This window comes from Panthera uncia, chromosome B1, assembly GCF_023721935.1.
Source record: "Panthera uncia isolate 11264 chromosome B1, Puncia_PCG_1.0, whole genome shotgun sequence".
Lineage (NCBI taxonomy): Eukaryota > Metazoa > Chordata > Mammalia > Carnivora > Felidae > Panthera > Panthera uncia.
In genome coordinates, this window is record NC_064811.1 from 162,924,655 (window position 1) to 162,932,841 (window position 8,187).

The 8,187-nt window shown below is 35.4% G+C and overlaps 1 protein-coding gene across 9 annotated transcripts in view; it reads left to right on the forward strand.

Annotated features, from left to right (window-relative positions):
* The window catches only part of PSD3 (pleckstrin and Sec7 domain containing 3), a 796,552-nt gene that overhangs the window by 415,276 nt on the left and 373,089 nt on the right, over positions 1–8,187 (forward strand). The window lies entirely within an intron of this gene.

Genomic DNA, 8,187 nt, shown 5'->3' on the forward strand with positions numbered 1-8,187 from the left:
ATAATTTTGATTTGTATTTCCCTGATGATGAATGAGGTTGAGCATCTTTTCATGTATCTGTTGGCCATCTGGATGTCTTCTTTGGAGAAATGTCTGTCCATGTCTTCTGCCCATTTTTAATTGGATTATTTGTTTTTTAAGTGTTACATTATACTATTTATTGGATATGTCAGTTGCAAATATCTTCTCTCAGTCTGTATGCTGTCTTTTGGTTTTGTTGATTATTTCCTTCACTGTGCAGAAGGTTTTCATTTTGATGTAATGTCAATAGTTTATTTTTACTTTCATTTCCCTTGTCTCAGGAGACATAATTTAGAAAAATGTTGCTATGGCCAATGTCAGAGAAATTACTGCCTGTGCTCTCTTCTAGGATTTCTATGGTTTCAGGTCGCACATGTAGGTCTTTAATCCATTTTGAGTTTATTTGTGTATTGGTATAAGAAAGTGGTCCAGCTTCATTCTTTCGTATGTAGCTGTCCAGTTTTCCCAACACCATTTGTTCAAGAGACTGTCTTTTCCTATTGGATGTTCTTTCCTGCTTTGTCAAAGATTAATTGACTATAGAGTTGTGATTTTATTTCTGGGTTTTCTGTTCTGTTCCATTGAACTGTATGTCTGTTTTTGTGTCAGTATTTTTGTGATGACTACAATTTTGTAATATGACTTGAAGTCTGGAATTGTGATGCATTCAGCTTTACTTTTCTTTTTCAAGATTGCTTTGGCTATTTGGGGTCTTTTGTGGCTCCTTACAAATTTCAGGATTGTTTGTTCCAGTTCTATGAAAAATGCTTTTGGTGTTTTGATAGAGATGCATTAAATGTGGAGATTTTAAAATTTTTATTTATTTTTATTTTTTATTAAAAAATTTTGAAAGTTTATTCACTTTGAGGGAGTGCAAGAGGGGGGAGGGGCAGAGAGAGGAGAGAGAATCCGAACCATGGCTCTCTACCGCCAGCTCAAAGCCTGATGTGGGTGTGAACTCACAACCCCTTAGATCATGACCCGAGCCGAAATCAGATGCTTAACTGAGCCACCCGGGCACCCATATTTTATTTTTTTTAAGTTTATTTATTTTGAGGGAGACAGAGTGTGAGTGGAAGAGGGGCAGAGAAAGGGGGAGACAGAGAATCCTAAGCAGGCTCTGCACTAACAGTTTAACACAGGGCTGGAACTCATGAAACCATGAGATCATGATCTGAGCCAAAACCAAGAGCCAGACGCTTAACTGACTGAGTCACCCAGGTGTCCCTAAATGTGTAGATTTCTTTGGGTAATATAGACATTGTCACAATATTTTTCTTTCAACCTATGAGCTTGGAATACTGTCTTTTCTTTGTGTCGTCTTAATTTCTTCCATCAATGTTTAAAGATTTTAGAGTACAGGTTTTTCATCTCTTTGGTTATGTTTATTCCTAGGTGTCTTATTATTTTTGGTACACTTGTAAATGAGATTGTTTTCTTTTTTTTAAGTTTTAATTTTAAGTTTAGTTGTAAGTTATTTAAATTGTAGTTAGTTGGGATTGTTTTCATAATTTCTCTTTCTGCTACTTCATTATTGGTATATAGAAATGCAACAGATTTCTGCATGTTGATTTTGTACCTTCAGAATTTACTGAATTTGTTTATCAGTTCCAGTAGTTTATTGGTGGAGTCTTCTGGTTTTTCTATATAGAGTATCATGTCATCTGAGAATAGTGAAAGTTTGACTTCTTCGTTGCCGATTTGGATGCCTTTTATTTTTTTGTTGTCTAATTTCTGAGGATAAGACTTCCAGTACTATTTTGAATAAAAGTGGTGATAGTGGACGTCCTTGTCATGTTCCTGACATTACGTGAAAAGTTCTCAGTTTTTCCACATTGAGTTTGATATTCATTGTGGGATTTTCATCAATGGCCTTTATCATGTTGAGTTATGTTCTCTCTAAACCTGCTTTGTTGAAGGTTATTATCATGAATGGATGTTGTACTTTGTCAGATGTTTTTTCTGTGTCTATTGAGATGGTCATATGGTTTTTATCCTTTTATTGATAGGTACAACAAATCTTGATATGACACTATTTAACAAACTGTTTACAATATTAAAGTTACAGTCATAATCCACTTGGTGTGGAGTATCTGTTGTCAATTGTGTTATCAGAATTCATACAGTCCCTCACTGGAAAATCCTAGATCACCTTCTATTGCCCAGTGAATATATACTAATACTAATTCAGGGCAGTAAAAATGTGGACAGAAGATACATTTTTGCTTAAAAATTATTTATTGCATGTGGAACATCTATTAACATAAATAATTAGAAGATGGTTTAAGATCCCACTGAAAGTAATTCAGTGCTTTTTCATTTTTATTAATTTACTTATTTATAGCTATCCAGCCTCTCCATTTATTAATAATCATCTAATATTTTTACAGCACTTTGCAGTTTACATAAAGGTTTTTTTTGCCATCCAGCCTCTCCCTTTATTAACAATTATCTCTAATATTTTTTATAACACTTTGCAATTTAAATAAAGCTTTTCTTTTTTAAAAAATATAATTTATTGTCAAGTTAGCTAACATACAGTGTATACAGTGTGCTCTTGGCTTTGGAAGTAGATTCCCATGATTTATCGCTTACAAACAATACCCAGTTCTCATCCCAACAAGTACCCTCCTCAATGCCCATCACCCATTTCCCCCTCTCTGCCACCCCCTATCAACCCTCAGTTTATTCTCTGCATTTAAGAGTCTCTTACTGGTTTGTCTCCCTCTCTGAAACTATTTTTTTCCCCTACCCTCCCCCCATGGTCTTTTGTTAAGTTTCTCAGATTCCACATGAGTGAAAACATATCTGTCTTTATCTGCCTGACTTATTTCACTTAGCGTAATACCCTCCAGCTCCATCCACATTGTTGCAAATGGCAAGACTTCATTCTTTCTCACTGCCAAGTAGTATTCCATTGTATATATAAACCACATCTTTTTTATCCATTCATCAGTGATGGACATTTGGGCTCTTTCCGTAATTTGGCTATTGTTGATAGCACTGTTATAAACATTGGGGTACATGTGCCCCTATGAGTCATCACTCCTGTATCCTTTGGATAAATTCCTAGTAGTGCTATTGCTGGGTCATAAGGTAATTCCATTTTTAATTTTTTGAGGAACCTCCACACTGTTTTCCAGAGTGGCCTCACTTGTTTGCATTCCCACCAACAGTGCAAGAGGGTTCCCATTTCTCCACATCCTCGCCAACATTTGTTGTTTCCTGAGTTGTTAATTTTAGCCACTCTGGCGTGAGGTGGTATTTCAATGTGGTTTTGATTTGTATTTCCCTGATGATGAGTGATGTTGAGGATCTTTTCATGTGTCTTTTGGTCATCTGGATGTCTTCTTTGGAAAAGTGTCCATTCATGTCTTCTGGCCATTTCTTCACCGGATTATTTGATTTTTGGGTGTTTAGTTTGGTTCATTCTTTATAGATTTTGATGCTAACCCTTTATCTGATATGTCATTTGCAAATGTCTTCTCCCATTCCGTCAGTTGCCTTTTAGTTTTAGTCAGTGCTTCATATTTTTAAATTAGAATTGAGCATTTTTCCCCCTCTGTGGTATGAAGGAGCAGAATATGGCACTTTAAAAACATTATTTTTTAATCATAACTTTTCCTCAATAATATAACCATAGTGATAGAAAACTGATTTTCAAGTATCAGGTAAAATTTTTAAAAATTACATAATTTTGATTGAACTAACAATAAAGAATGTCTTGAGTTTTCAAATGATTATTCGGGAATTTTGCTTTTGAAATGGCTTATTTTGTTTAATAGATTGTATCATTGAATGGGCCTCTATAGAGGGAAGCACTAAGGAATAATATTATAAGCCTACACAAAATCAGTCACTATCATTAGTTTTCTTGTTATATGGAATTGTATGTGAGTAGTATTTGTCTGTTGTCTTTCTCTTTTTAGTTGGTAGTGATTTCAGAGAGAAAAAGCAAACATTTGCTAGTCCAGGTAAGTTTTGGCTTTCAAAAATTTGACATTCCCTTTTATAAATTTTCTTTGGAAGGATAGATTTGACCTCATTCTCTGTTATTGTAAATAATCTCCCTAAGGGTATTAAACTTTCTTGCTTATAATTGTATTGCATTAGGCAATAAGGATGCTAAATCCCAAGAGTGAGGTTACTGGGCTCTGGCAGTTTAGTTTTACATGTCTTTCTTTCTCGTATGTCACGTTACCAAGTAGTACCTCCTTCCTCCTCAGTCAAAGGAGGGTATGTTATGATGAGTTTATGATTTATTAATGTATGTATACATTCCTTTCTTTAGAGTGTTATTGCCTTCCTTTAAGTGAACATTTTTTAAGTTAGAGAATTTGAATTTGGAGAAACAAGAAGGGATGTAATATCTTGGCATGGGGGATAAGCTAGTGTTTTTTATGTAGAGATATGAGTGTTTTGTCTAAATTCACACCATCCAGTTTCCAGCAGAGTGTGCAGTGCATAATCACAGTCATTAAAGGATATGGTCAACTTCAGACTGTCTACTTATGGATTTTACAGGGATGTGGACTACAGTTGCTCCTTTTATTTCCTTTTGTCAGGATAGAGAGTGATATGGTGTCATTAGAGATTTTTAATGCCGTATCACGGCAGTGAAGTAACATAGCCAAAAGCTGTATCTCATGAAAGATGTACACCTAGAATATACAGTGACATTTTAATAGCATTCTAGGAAAACAAGTTAGTCCATCTGTGAATGATTCACTCTTCATTCTTGTCCACTGGAATTGGGATTCATGGATTCATTCACTGAAGCTTCTGTGCAAATACTGAACATGTAAATGTTTTTACATCATTTTTCTCCTTATTTATCAAGCTAGACATCTAGTAATAGTTGATTTGCACATGATTCACCTCAAGTTTTTATGATGTAGTTGTATTAAAATTGACTTGTTAATATTTCTGCAAAATTACATTCTCATTTGAGAGCTGACCCAGAAAAGCTGCAGTTTAATGTGGAAAATCAAAACAAAGCAAAATCTCAAAAGGCATAAAGGCAAAAAGCAAAAAAAAAAAAAAAAAAAAGCAAAAAACAAACCAAAAAAAACCAACAAAATAAACCTGCACCATCTGGATCATGCCCCCAGAGGAGTTCAAGGCTCCAGAATAGTAAAGGTTCCAATTATTTATTGTAAATAAGCAAATTGGTAAATTTGATCAGTTTCTGTACCACTGCCTTGCACGTTGGGGCCCTTGTATGGAATACTGAATGCAGGACTGAGTGAAATGAATGAAGTTTAAAAAGTATCCTAAGGAGGCAGAACCTCTTGGTGACACTTATTACAATTCTTCAGTTTTAGAAACTGAATTATGTTCTCCTTGCTGAACAGAGAACTAGCCATTAGGAGTTTCTATAGTTAGATTTTGTTTATGGTTCTCTTATAAAGTTCCTGAAGTCATATATAAATGCAGTCCCATCTAGAGAGATGTATTCTATGTAAATGTCAAAAATTTGAGGCAGTTTTCTTTAGAGATGTCAAGGATTAATTTCTACTCAGAGCTAATGAACATTTGTATACAATACAAATAGCAGTTTACATTTAATAAAATACTGCCTGATGTAATTATCTCATGTGATCATCCAAATAACTAAATAATAATCTTAAGGATGTAGGGAGAAGTAGTGATGCTCTGGTAATGGCAGCTAACATTTATGGTTTACTCTGTGCCAACCATGCATCTACTCATTTAATCTTCACAACACCTTGGGGAGTTGGTATTGTTAATCTCCATTTCATAGATGAAAAAACTGAGGCTCACAGAGAATCATGAGTTTACTATCAACTCTGGTGAGTGATAGAACCATTGTTTGAACCTCGGCCATCTAACTAACTGGAGATTTTGGCAAATACTTGCTTTTAGCATCTTCTAAATAAATAATTGTTACTGACTGGCAAACTAAGCACTTGCATGTAGAATCTCATTAATAAATGAAAGGAGACCTCTTAATTCTTTTGCTGTAGTGTAATTGTGCTCAAATGAATACACTGTTAGACATATTTCTTTGTTGGCACATTTCTGGGTTTTTTGGTCAGATGAGATATTACAGCCTTTCACCAGGTGACCCCATCCACATTGATGGAGGTAACTGCTATGCCTGTATTGAGTTCCCACAGGTAATGGATGATTGCTGTGGCTACTAGATAGGTCTGTCTGGATGTCCTATAGACATCTTATATTACTGCATCTTCAAACCAAACTCAACGCTCTTTTCTCTTTCTGTCTCCTGTTTCTGCATGTGCATGTGTGTGTGTGCTCTTGCACTCATTACCTCTTCTTCCTCTTGTATTTGTTATCTTGGTTGGTGGCCAACATATTCTGCTCAGGTTCTAAGTAGAGTTAGCCTTCTGCTCTCTGAACACAACTCCATACACATTCCAAATCACTATTATGTTCTTTCATTTTACTTTCTAAATCTCATTCAGAGCAGGTGTTTTTTAATATTTGTATGAATTATCTTTCAATTTCAGGTTCTTGTCTCTTAGCCAGAGTATTTTGATAACTTTCCTAGCTGGTCTCTCTGCCTTCAGTTTTGTCTCCCTACAGTTATTCCCCCATGTTACAAAGAAAATTGATCTGATCAAAATCCACATCTCTCCATTTCCCCTCTTCAGACCTATAGTGCTTTTTCATGGGTTACAGTGGTGGCTAAAAATCCTGATATCACATCAGAGTCATCTTGGAGCTTAAAAAGAAAATGCTAAGCCCCCCCTCAGGCCAACAGTCTGAAAATTCCCTGGAGTAGGGCCCAGGCACATGTCTTTTGTGAAAGTATTACATATGCCATATTCCCATATCTCCTTGGATATCTAATGGAGACCTCAAAGTTAATATGTCTAAAATGGAACTTCTTTCTCTTTTTTTAAAATTTTATTTATTTTTTAAAATTTACATCCAAATTAGCATATAGTGCAACAATGATTTCAGGAGTAGATTCCTTAGTGCCCCTTACCCATTTAACCCATCCCCCCCTCCTACAACCCCTCCAGTAACCCTCAGTTTGTTCTCCATATTTATGAGTCTCTTCTGTTTTGTTCCCCTCCCTGTTTTTATATTATTTTTGTTTCCCTTCGCTCATGTGGAACTTCTTTCTCTTAAACCTGTGCCAACTTTGGTCTTCCCTATGTTAATTGATGACACCTCCACCCTTCAATTTGCTCACACTTCCCATGACCACCTTATGAATAAAAATGGCTGCTTGGGTGGCTCAGTCTATCATCCAACTCTTGATTTCAGCTCAGGTCATGATATCACAGTTTGTGAGTTGGAGCCCATGTCTGGCTCCTCGCTGACAGCACACAGCATGCTTGGGATTCTCTCTCTCTCTCTCTCTCTCTCTCTCTCTCTGCCATCCTTCTCCCCTCTCTCTCAAAATAAATAAATAAACTTAAATATATCTATCTATATCTATATTTATATCTATATCTATATCTATATCTATATCTATATCTATATCTATCTGTATCTATATCTATCTGTATCTATATCTATTATCTACCCCTTTCCTCAAACTAAGATTTTTGATCTCTCTTTCTTTGTTCTATTATTTTTCCATAGCAATTATTACCTTCTAACATACTATATATATATATGTAATTTTTTTCATTTATTATGTTTGTTTATTTTTATCTCCCCTGGGGTTTTCTACCATATTTGTTGAATCAGCAAAAACAAACCAGAAAATGCCTAATAGTAGCAAAATTATAGTAGTAAAGGATATAAAGTACTTGGGTACTAGAGTACTATTGTTCATGTCCAGGTCTGTGCCTCAGTTTCCATCTGGAAAATGGGTGTACTACTGCCTACTTTATAAGGTTATTGAGGATTAGAGATGGTTTCTAGGATTACTAGACAGTTTCTAGTAAGCACTTATCTCAGTGGCTGGCACAAAGTAAGTGCTTAATCAGTGTTAGATGCTGCAAGGTGAGTGTGTACCATGGAGGTGTTGTAGCTGTTCTGAATAATTTCTCATTTACATTTCCTCCAAGATTAGATTATGTGCTACCTCTGCAATGCCTGAAAAATAAATGTCCTGCATGATGATGGCCAAGAAGAATTCCTTTCCTTTCGTTTCCTTTCGTTTCCTTTCGTTTCTTTTCCTTTCCTTTCCTTTCCTTTCCTTTCCTTTCCTTTCCTTTCCTT